The 11,303-nt window shown below is 51.6% G+C and overlaps 2 pseudogenes; both read right to left on the bottom strand.

Annotated features, from left to right (window-relative positions):
- Positions 1–1,001: 1,001 nt before the first annotated feature.
- Positions 1,002–4,739, bottom strand: LOC131989210 (prestalk protein-like; annotated as a pseudogene).
- Positions 4,740–4,898: 159 nt separating this feature from the next.
- LOC131989211 (prestalk protein-like) lies at positions 4,899–10,597 on the bottom strand (annotated as a pseudogene).
- Between the last annotated feature and the right edge of the window lie 706 nt (positions 10,598–11,303).

Here is an 11,303-nt window from a genome sequence, read left to right on the forward strand (position 1 = left end):
AAGTAGGTTGTAAGCATGCATTTTTCTTGAAATAATATTAAAGGTTATAATAATAAATATTCAAATAATGAATTTTCCTCTTCACATATTTGTCTTGAAGCCAAAACATTCTGTGCAGTCAAACACTATCAAAGAAAGTGACAAATGTATAATTTGAAAATGTACTCACCACATCTTCCACTCGTTCTGCAAGATCTTTGTATTCACTGCTGCTGGCGTCACTGAGGGCATCTGTGTAAGGTTCTTCTGTTTCAACTTTCAAAGTATATTCATGTTCAGGGGCCAAATTGGTTGCAGCAGTTGTTGCAGTTGTCGCTGCTGCAGTTGTCGCTGCTGCAGTTGTGGGTGCGGCAGTCGTGGGTGCGGCGGTCGTGGGTGCGGCGGTCGTTGGTGCAGCAGTCGTTGGTGCAGCAGTTGTTTGTGCAGCAGTTGTAGGTACAGCAGTTGTAGGTGCCGCAGTTGTTGCTGCCGCAGTTGTGGGTGCTGACGTCATGGGTGCAGCAGTTGTTTCTGCTGCGGTCGGGGGTGCGGCAGTTGTTGCTGCTGCGGTCGGGGGTGCGGCAGTTGTTGCTGCAGCAGTTGTAGGTGCTGCAGGTGCAGTTGTTACTGCTGCGGTCATGGGTGCGGCAGTTGTTGGTGCAGCAGTTGTAGGTGCTGCAGTTGTTGCTGGTGCAGTTGCGGGTGCTGCAGTCGTAGGTGCAGCAGTTGTTGCTGCTGCAGTTGATGGTGCTTCAGTTGTGGGTGTGGCAGTCGCGGGTGCAGCAGTCGTAGGTGCAGCAGTTGTAGGTGCTGCAGTTGTTGCTGCCACAGTTGTGGGTGCTGACGTCATGGGTGCAGCTGTTGTTTCTGCTGCGGCCGTTGGTGCGGCAGTTGTTTGTGCAGCAGTTGTAGGTGCTGCAGTTGTTGCCAGTGCAGTTGTTGCTGCTGCGGTCGTGGGTGCGGCAGTTGTTGGTGCAGCAGTTGTAGGTGCTGCAGTTGTTGCTGGTGCAGTTGTGGGTGCTTTAGTTGTGGGTGTGGCAATCATGGGTGCAGCAGTTGTAGGTGCAGCAGTTGTAGGTGCAGCAGTCGCTGCTGCCACAGTTGTGGGTGCTGCAGTCGTGGTTGAGGCAGTCGTGGGTGCAGCAGTTGTTGGTGCAGCAGTTGTAGGTGCAGCAGTAGTTGCTGCCACAGTTGTGGGTGCTGACGTCGTGGGTGCAGCAGTTGTTGGTGCAGCAGTTGTAGGTGCTGCAGTTGTTGCTGGTGCAGTGCTGGGTGCAGAAGTCTTGGGTGCAGCAGTCGTAGGTGCAGCCGTTGTAGCTGCTGCAGTTGTTGCTGGTGCAGTTGTGGGTGCTGCAGTCGTAGGTGCGGCAGTTGTTGTTGCAACAGTTGTGGGTGTTGCAGTTGTGGGTGTGGCAGTCGTGGGTGCTGCAGTCGTGGGTATGGCAGTCGTGGGTGCAGCAGTTGTTGGTGCAGCAGTTGTTGGTGCAGCAGTTGTAGGTGCAGCAGTTGTTGCTGCCGCAGTTGTGGGTGCTGACGTCGTGGGTGCAGCAGTTGTTTCTGCTGCGGTCGTTGGTGTGGCAGTTGTTGGTGCAGCAGTTGTAGGTGCTGCAGTTGTTGCTGCTGCAGTTGTGGGTGCAGCAGTGGTTGGTGCAGCAGTTGTAGGTGCAGCAGTTGTTGCTGCAGCAGTTGTTTCTGCTGAGGTCGTTGGTGCGGCAGCTGTTGGTGCAGCAGTCGTGTGTGCTGCAGTCGTGTGTGCTGCAGTCGTGTGTCCGGCAGTCGTAGGCGCAGCAGTTGTCGCTGCTGCAGTTGTGGGTGCGGCAGTCGTTGGTATGGCAGTTGTGGCTGCAGCAGTTGTAGGTGCAGCAGTTGTTGCTGCCGCAGTTGCGGGTGCTGACGTCGTGGGTGCAGCAGTTGTTTCTGCTGCGGTCGTTTGTGCGGCAGTTGTTGGTGCAGCAGTTGTAGGTTCAGCAGTTGTAGGTGCAGCAGTTGTTGGTGCAGCAGTTGTAGGTTCAGCAGTTGTTGGTGTAGCAGTTGTAGGTGCTGCAGTTGTTGCTGGTGCAGTTGTGGGTGCGGCAGTCGTGGGTGCAGCAGGCGTAGGTGCAGCCGTTGTAGTTGCTGCAGTTGTTGCTGGTGCAGTTGTGGGTGCTGCAGTCGTAGGTGCGGCAGTTGTTGTTGCAACAGTTGTGGGTGCTGCAGTTGTGGTTGCAGCAGTTGTTGCTGCTGCAGTCGTGGGTGCAGCAGTTGTTGGTGCAGCAGTTGTAGGTGCAGCAGTTGTAGGTGCAGCAGTTGTTGCTGCAGCTGTTGTTTCTGCTGGGGTCGTTGTTGCAGCAGTTTCTGCTGCGGTCGTTGGTGCGGCAGTTGTTGGTGCAGCAGTTGTAGGTGCTGCAGTTGTAGCTGCTGCAGTTGTTGCTGGTGCAGTTGTGGGTGCTGCAGTCGTAGGTGCGGCAGTTGTTGTTGCAACAGTTGTGGGTGTTGCAGTTGTGGGTGTGGCAGTCGTGGGTGCTGCAGTCGTGGGTATGGCAGTCGTGGGTGCAGCAGTTGTAGGTGCAGCAGTTGTTGCTGCAGCTGTTGTTTCTGCTGGGGTCGTTGTTGCAGCAGTTTCTGCTGCGGTCGTTGGTGCGGCAGTTGTTGGTGCAGCAGTTGTAGGTGCTGCAGTTGTAGCTGCTGCAGTTGTTGCTGGTGCAGTTGTGGGTGCTGCAGTCGTAGGTGCGGCAGTTGTTGTTGCAACAGTTGTGGGTGTTGCAGTTGTGGGTGTGGCAGTCGTGGGTGCTGCAGTCGTGGGTATGGCAGTCGTGGGTGCAGCAGTTGTTGGTGCAGCAGTTGTTGGTGCAGCAGTTGTAGGTGCAGCAGTTGTTGCTGCCGCAGTTGTGGGTGCTGACGTCGTGGGTGCAGCAGTTGTTTCTGCTGCGGTCGTTGGTGCGGCAGTTGTTGGTGCAGCAGTTGTAGGTGCTGCAGTTGTTGCTGCTGCAGTTGTGGGTGCAGCAGTGGTTGGTGCAGCAGTTGTAGGTGCAGCAGTTGTTGCTGCAGCAGTTGTTTCTGCTGAGGTCGTTGGTGCGGCAGCTGTTGGTGCAGCAGTCGTGTGTGCTGCAGTCGTGTGTCCGGCAGTCGTAGGCGCAGCAGTTGTCGCTGCTGCAGTTGTGGGTGCGGCAGTCGTTGGTATGGCAGTTGTGGCTGCAGCAGTTGTAGGTGCAGCAGTTGTTGCTGCCGCAGTTGCGGGTGCTGACGTCGTGGGTGCAGCAGTTGTTTCTGCTGCGGTCGTTTGTGCGGCAGTTGTTGGTGCAGCAGTTGTAGGTTCAGCAGTTGTAGGTGCAGCAGTTGTTGGTGCAGCAGTTGTAGGTTCAGCAGTTGTTGGTGTAGCAGTTGTAGGTGCTGCAGTTGTTGCTGGTGCAGTTGTGGGTGCGGCAGTCGTGGGTGCAGCAGGCGTAGGTGCAGCCGTTGTAGTTGCTGCAGTTGTTGCTGGTGCAGTTGTGGGTGCTGCAGTCGTAGGTGCGGCAGTTGTTGTTGCAACAGTTGTGGGTGCTGCAGTTGTGGTTGCAGCAGTTGTTGCTGCTGCAGTCGTGGGTGCAGCAGTTGTTGGTGCAGCAGTTGTAGGTGCAGCAGTTGTAGGTGCAGCAGTTGTTGCTGCAGCTGTTGTTTCTGCTGGGGTCGTTGTTGCAGCAGTTTCTGCTGCGGTCGTTGGTGCGGCAGTTGTTGGTGCAGCAGTTGTAGGTGCTGCAGTTGTTGCTGCTGCGGTTGTGAGTGCTGCAGTCGTGGGTGCAGCAGTTGTTGCTGCTGCAGTTGTGGGTGCAGCAGTTGTTGGTGCAGCAGTTGTAGGTGCAGCAGTTGTTGCTGCCGCAGTTGTGGGTTCTGACGTCGTGGGTGCAGCAGTTGTTTCTGCTGCGGTCGTTGGTGCGGCAGTTGTTGGTGCAGCAGTTGTAGGTGCTGCAGTTGTTGCCGGTGCAGTTGTTGCTGCTGCGGTCGTGGGTGCGGCAGTTGTTGGTGCAGCAGTTGTAGGTGCTGCAGTTGTTGCTGCTGCAGTTGTGGGTGCAGCAGTGGTTGGTGCAGCAGTTGTAGGTGCAGCAGTTGTTGCTGCAGCAGTTGTTTCTGCTGAGGTCGTTGGTGCGGCAGTTGTTGGTGCAGCAGTTGTAGGTGCTGCAGTTGTTGCTGGTGCAGTTGTGGGTGCGGCAGTCGTAGCTGCAGCAGTTGTAGGTGCAGCAGTTGTTGCTGCAGCAGTTGTTTCTGCTGAGGTCGTTGGTGCGGCAGTTGTTGGTGCAGCAGTTGTAGGCGCAGCAGTTGTCGCTGCTGCAGTTGTGGGTGCGGCAGTCGTTGGTATGGCAGTTTTAGTTGCTGCAGTTGTTGCTGGTGCAGTTGTGGGTGCTGCAGTCGTAGGTGCAGCAGTTGTTGCTGCTGCAGTTGTGAGTGATGCAGTCGTGGTTGCAGCAGTTGTTGCTGCTGCAGTCGTGGGTGCAGCAGTTGTTGGTGCAGCAGTTGTAGGTGCAGCAGTTGTAGGTGCAGCAGTTGTTGCTGCAGCTGTTGTTTCTGCTGGGGTCGTTGTTGCAGCAGTTTCTGCTGCGGTCGTTGGTGCGGCAGTTGTTGGTGCAGCAGTTGTAGGTGCTGCAGTTGTTGCTGCTGCGGTTGTGAGTGCTGCAGTCGTGGGTGCAGCAGTTGTTGCTGCTGCAGTTGTGGGTGCAGCAGTTGTTGGTGCAGCAGTTGTTGGTGCAGCAGTTGTAGGTGCAGCAGTTGTTGCTGCCGCAGTTGTGGGTTCTGACGTCGTGGGTGCAGCAGTTGTTTCTGCTGCGGTCGTTGGTGCAGCAGTTGTTGGTGCAGCAGTTGTAGGTGCTGCAGTTGTTGCCGGTGCAGTTGTTGCTGCTGCGGTCGTGGGTGCGGCAGTTGTTGGTGCAGCAGTTGTAGGTGCTGCAGTTGTTGCTGCTGCAGTTGTGGGTGCAGCAGTTGTAGGTGCAGCAGTTGTAGGTGCAGCAGTTGTTGCTGCAGCAGTTGTTTCTGCTGAGGTCGTTGGTGCGGCAGTTGTGGGTGCGGCAGTCGTAGCTGCAGCAGTCGTAGGTGCAACCGTTGTAGCTGCTGCAGTTGTTGCTGGTGCAGTTGTGGGTGCTGTAGTCGTAGGTCCGTCATTTGTTGTTGCAACAGTTGTGGGTGCTGCAGTTGTGGGTGTAGCAGTCGTGTGTGCTGCAGTCGTGTGTCCGGCAGTCGTAGGCGCAGCAGTTGTCGCTGCTGCAGTTGTGGGTGCGGCAGTCGTTGGTATGGCAGTTGTGGCTGCAGCAGTTGTAGGTGCAGCAGTTGTTGCTGCCGCAGTGGTTGGTGCAGCAGTTGTTGGTGCAGCAGTTGTAGGTGCAGCAGTTGTAGGTGCAGCAGTTGTTGCTGCAGCTGTTGTTTCTGCTGGGGTCGTTGTTGCAGCAGTTTCTGCTGCGGTCGTTGGTGCGGCAGTTGTTGGTGCAGCAGTTGTAGGTGCTGCAGTTTTTGCAGCTGCGGTTGTGAGTGCTGCAGTCGTGGGTGCAGCAGTTGTTGCTGCTGCAGTTGTGGGTGCAGCAGTTGTTGGTGCAGCAGTTGTTGGTGCAGCAGTTGTAGGTGCAGCAGTTGTTGCTGCCGCAGTTGTGGGTTCTGACGTCGTGGGTGCATTAGTTGTTTCTGCTGCGGTCGTTGGTGCGGCAGTTGTTGGTGCAGCAGTTGTAGGTGCTGCAGTTGTTGCTGCTGCAGTTGTGGGTGCAGCAGTGGTTGGTGCAGCAGTTGTAGGTGCAGCAGTTGTAGGTGCAGCAGTTGTTGCTGCAGCAGTTGTTTCTGCTGAGGTCGTTGGTGCGGCAGTTGTTGGTGCAGCAGTTGTAGGTGCTGCAGTTGTTGCTGGTGCAGTTGTGGGTGCGGCAGTTGTGGGTGCGGCAGTCGTAGCTGCAGCAGTCGTAGGTGCAGCCGTTGTAGCTGCTGCAGTTGTTGCTGGTGCAGTTGTGGGTGCTGCAGTCGTAGGTCCGTCATTTGTTGTTGCAACAGTTGTGGGTGCTGCAGTTGTGGGTGTGGCAGTCGTGTGTGCTGCAGTCGTGTGTCCGGCAGTCGTAGGCGCAGCAGTTGTCGCTGCTGCAGTTGTGGGTGCGGCAGTCGTTGGTATGGCAGTTGTGGCTGCAGCAGTTGTAGGTGCAGCAGTTGTTGCTGCCGCAGTGGTTGGTGCAGCAGTTGTTGGTGCAGCAGTTGTAGGTGCAGCAGTTGTTGCTGCCGCAGTTGTGGGTGCTGACGTCGTGGGTGCAGCAGTTGTTTCTGCTGCGGTCGTTGGTGCGGCAGTTGTTGGTGCAGCAGTTGTAGGTGCAGCAGTTGTGGGTGCGGCAATTGTGGGTGCGGCAGTTGTGGGTGCGGCAGTCGTAGCTGCAGCAGTCGTAGGTGCAGCCGTTGTAGCTGCTGCAGTTGTTGCTGGTGCAGTTGTGGGTGCTGCAGTCGTAGGTCCGTCATTTGTTGTTGCAACAGTTGTGGGTGCTGCAGTTGTGGGTGTGGCAGTCGTGTGTGCTGCAGTCGTGTGTCCGGCAGTCGTAGGCGCAGCAGTTGTCGCTGCTGCAGTTGTGGGTGCGGCAGTCGTTGGTATGGCAGTTGTGGCTGCAGCAGTTGTAGGTGCAGCAGTTGTTGCTGCCGCAGTGGTTGGTGCAGCAGTTGTTGGTGCAGCAGTTGTAGGTGCAGCAGTTGTTGCTGCCGCAGTTGTGGGTGCTGACGTCGTGGGTGCAGCAGTTGTTTCTGCTGCGGTCGTTGGTGCGGCAGTTGTTGGTGCAGCAGTTGTAGGTGCAGCAGTTGTTGCTGCTGCGGTCGTGGGTGCGGCAGTTGTTGGTGCAGCAGTTGTAGTTGCTGCAGTTGTTGCTGGTGCAGTTGTGGGTGCTGCAGTCGTAGGTGCAGCAGTTGTTGCTGCTGCAGTTGTGAGTGATTCAGTCGTGGTTGCAGCAGTTGTTGCTGCTGCAGTCGTGGGTGCAGCAGTTGTTGGTGCAGCAGTTGTTGGTGCAGCAGTTGTAGGTGCAGCAGTTGTAGGTGCAGCAGTTGTTGCTGCAGCTGTTGTTTCTGCTGGGGTCGTTGTTGCAGCAGTTTCTGCTGCGGTCGTTGGTGCGGCAGTTGTTGGTGCAGCAGTTGTAGGTGCTGCAGTTGTTGCTGCTGCGGTTGTGAGTGCTGCAGTCGTGGGTGCATCAGTTGTTGCTGCTGCAGTTGTGGGTGCAGCAGTTGTTGGTGCAGCAGTTGTTGGTGCAGCAGTTGTAGGTGCAGCAGTTGTTGCTGCCGCAGTTGTGGGTTCTGACGTCGTGGGTGCAGCAGTTGTTTCTGCTGCGGTCGTTGGTGCGGCAGTTGTTGGTGCAGCAGTTGTAGGTTCAGCAGTTGTAGGTGCAGCAGTTGTTGGTGCAGCAGTTGTAGGTTCAGCAGTTGTTGGTGTAGCAGTTGTAGGTGCTGCAGTTGTTGCTGGTGCAGTTGTGGGTGCGGCAGTCGTGGGTGCAGCAGTCGTAGGTGCAGCCGTTGTAGTTGCTGCAGTTGTTGCTGGTGCAGTTGTGGGTGCTGCAGTCGTAGGTGTGGCAGTTGTTGTTGCAACAGTTGTGGATGCTGCAGTTGTGAGTGTGGCAGTCGTGGGTCCGGCAGTCGTAGGCACAGCAGTTGTCGCTGCTGCAGTTGTGGGTGCGGCAGTCGTGGGTATGGCAGTCGTTGGTGCAGCAGTTGTTGGTGCAGCAGTTGTTGGTGCAGCAGTTGTAGGTGCAGCAGTTGTGGGTGCAGCAGTGGTTGGTGCAGCAGTTGTAGGTGCAGCAGTTGTAGGTGCAGCAGTTGTTGGTGCTGCGGTTGTGAGTGCTGCAGTCGTGGGTGCAGCAGTTGTTGCTGCTGCAGTTGTGGGTGCAGCAGTTGTTGGTGCAGCAGTTGTAGGTGCAGCAGTTGTTGCTGCCGCAGTTGTGGGTGCTGACGTCGTGGGTGCAGCAGTTGTTTCTGCTGCAGTCGTTGGTGCGGCAGTTGTTGGTGCAGCAGTTGTAGGTGCTGCAGTTGTTGCCGGTGCAGTTGTTGCTGCTGCGGTCGTGGGTGCGGCAGTTGTTGGTGCAGCAGTTGTAGTTGCTGCAGTTGTTGCTGGTGCAGTTGTGGGTGCTGCAGTTGTTGCTGCTGCAGTTGTGAGTGATGCAGTCGTGGTTGCAGCAGTTGTTGCTGCTGCAGTCGTGGGTGCAGCAGTTGTTGGTGCAGCAGTTGTTGGTGCAGCAGTTGTAGGTGCAGCAGTTGTAGGTGCAGCAGTTGTTGCTGCAGCTGTTGTTTCTGCTGGGGTCGTTGTTGCAGCAGTTTCTGCTGCGGTCGTTGGTGCGGCAGTTGTTGGTGCAGCAGTTGTAGGTGCTGCAGTTGTTGCTGCTGCGGTTGTGAGTGCTGCAGTCGTGGGTGCATCAGTTGTTGCTGCTGCAGTTGTGGGTGCAGCAGTTGTTGGTGCAGCAGTTGTAGGTGCAGCAGTTGTTGCTGCCGCAGTTGTGGGTTCTGACGTCGTGGGTGCAGCAGTTGTTTCTGCTGCGGTCGTTGGTGCAGCAGTTGTTGGTGCAGCAGTTGTAGCTGCTGCAGTTGTTGCCGGTGCAGTTGTTGCTGCTGCAGTCGTGGGTGCGGCAGTTGTTGGTGCAGCAGTTGTAGGTGCTGCAGTTGTTGCTGGTGCAGTTGTGGGTGCTGCAGTCGTAGGTGCAGCAGTTGTTGCTGCTGCAGTTGTCAGTGATGCAGTCGTGGGTGCAGCAGTTGTTGCTGCTGCAGTCATGGGTGCAGCAGTTGTTGGTGCAGCAGTTGTAGGTGCAGCAGTTGTAGGTGCAGCAGTTGTTGCTGCAGCTGTTGTTTCTGCTGAGGTCGTTGTTGCAGCAGTTGTTTCTGCTGCGGTCGTTGGTGCGGCAGTTGTTGGTGCAGCAGTAGTTGCTGCTGAAGTTGTGGGTGCAGCAGTTGTTGGTGCAGCAGTTGTAGGTGCAGCAGTTGTTGCTGCCGCAGTTGTGGGTGCGGCAGTCGTGGGTGTGGCAGTCGTGGGTGCAGCAGTTGTAGGTGCAGCAGTTGTTACTGCCGCAGTTGTGGGTGATGATGTCATGGTTGCAGCAGTTGTTGCTGTTGCGGTTGTGGGTGCGGCAGTCGTAGGTGGAGAAGTTGTTGTTGTTGCAGCAGCGGTTATTGTCGCTAAAAAGTACAAAGAAAAAAAATTATGAATTTTTTTCTTGTTTGCTTTTATTTATTTTTTTTATCTAAAGGTGATGGTGTCATGTTTTTTTTCTATGAGACATACTGCATGAGGTGCAGGTAACAGTTATATCTTCATTTAATGTTGCTTTTTCATACCTAACAATTGATTTTATCCTTATTTCTGCCTTGAACATTCAAAAACAATTGTTTTAGGATCAGTCAGCTTACCTATCAGAAGCAGGAAAATTGATAGTATCCGTCCCGCCTCCATTTGTCTTCCTTTGAATCTATAAATCAATAAAAATCTAAGTCTCAATATACACAGAACATACACAACAACAAAATGAACAGTCTCTGTTCACCTAATCATCTATTTCCTTAAACATATAGATTTTACAAATTTGAAGCAGTTGTAAAACACAACACAACCAAATAAAATACAGCAGTCAATTTAATGGCTTTGAAGTTCATGAAACTTCAGAAAATATATGGTGGTGCATGGAAAACTCTTTTCAAACACTTTCAGCACTTTTTTTTAGGTAACATCTTTTTAAGGTGTATTTCCCCTCACACAGCCCCCTTTCGGTCTGATAAACCCGATACAAATAATTTTAAAAAGCAACAAGAAAGTACATCATGTTCTTAGAATTCTCTGCTAAGACGATTACCCTGCTGAACTAATTTAATTGACTTATGTTTTTTCTTCCAATAGTATATCTTCACTAGTGTTTTTACAAGTTCTTATTCTGGTTAGAGCTGATGGTCTGAACATGTCCGTATGCTGTGCCTTACCAAGAAAAGTACTTGAACAGACAGATGTACTGAGTGAGGAGATTGCTCTTTATCCACCTGAACCTCTTAATACATGCAACTGTTCAAAGGCATCAGCCAGGCTGAAATATCTATGATCAAAGCCCTGAAGTACCAGATGCTTCAAGCTGATGCTGATCTCTGCTTCCATGATGGAGAAAAGAGAATAACTCTAAGTGACTATCAATTATTGCCACTTTAGATATCTGACAATTTTGAATAATAATTCATAATGAAATACATTCACACTAAATATTTCATAAAAACACAGCATTATCACAACAATATTTTTAGAGAATGTTATTACAATAAGGAACAAAACATATATAGTGTATAAATATATACTATATCCTTGAAGAAGTACTTACCCAAAATAATATGATACAAGATGAAGAGTGATAAATGTCCCCCCTATATCCACTGTTAATGTTTAAAAACGTCTTGATTCCTTTTAATTCCGTCCAGTTCCTCTCAGTGATCTGTCAAACCTTTCACCTAAAGTGTCAGTTCACACGATTAAGGCCTTTATAGAGGAACAGAATAAAAGGTATTGACATGACAAAGTGATGATGCATTATTGAGAAATTCTTCTCCACCTTAGGGATGAATAGATTTTGGGCTGTTTGTTTTTCAGTTGTTTGTCTCAGTTTAATGGCATACTCCCTTCTTACCTGTGAAACAGGTTGCAGAGGCATTCCATGTACGTTCACACTGAGGGAAGGTACACCAGTATGACAGTAAGTCAGGTCATGCGAATAAATATAGATTTCTAGTGACGTGGTAATTTAGCGTAAAGAAATGTAAGATTATAAAAATAGAAATAACGATTTCAAAGAATTAATATTGTATATGACATTTGGAGTTAAACCCTAAATATTTATATGGACACAAAGTAAAAGTTGTTATATTTTTCATATTCTTCTGAGTGTAAGTTCATGATCATATGTTCCAGTTTACAATCAGTATATCTAATAATTGTTGAAACAATTGTTGTCGTCAAAATTTAGTTTTCCTTCAACCTCAAAGTAAATGGAAAAGTCTTCATTTTTTAAATTACATTTTTCCGCATACTGCAAATAAACTGCAGGTGCACAATATTATCTATAATATAATAGATAATAGCTAACTAGTCACTTATCTTGAAAAATGAATTCCCTTTACTACTTAAAAAAAAAAAAATTGTAATTACATTCAAATGGCCCAGATATAGATGACAATGATCTACTTCGTACGGTATTCAAAAGTAGGTGTTAATAAAGGTATATGAAAAATACTTAAATGGAAATATGATAAAATGACAATCAAAAAGTATAAAACATATTACCTGTGCCCCTTATTAATGACCAATTTCCTGACAGTGCCTGATATATTTGACTTCAAGATACCTTTGACAACATAGATACTGA

Source organism: Centropristis striata, chromosome 17 (assembly GCF_030273125.1).
Source record: "Centropristis striata isolate RG_2023a ecotype Rhode Island chromosome 17, C.striata_1.0, whole genome shotgun sequence".
In the NCBI taxonomy this organism is placed as follows: domain Eukaryota; kingdom Metazoa; phylum Chordata; class Actinopteri; order Perciformes; family Serranidae; genus Centropristis; species Centropristis striata.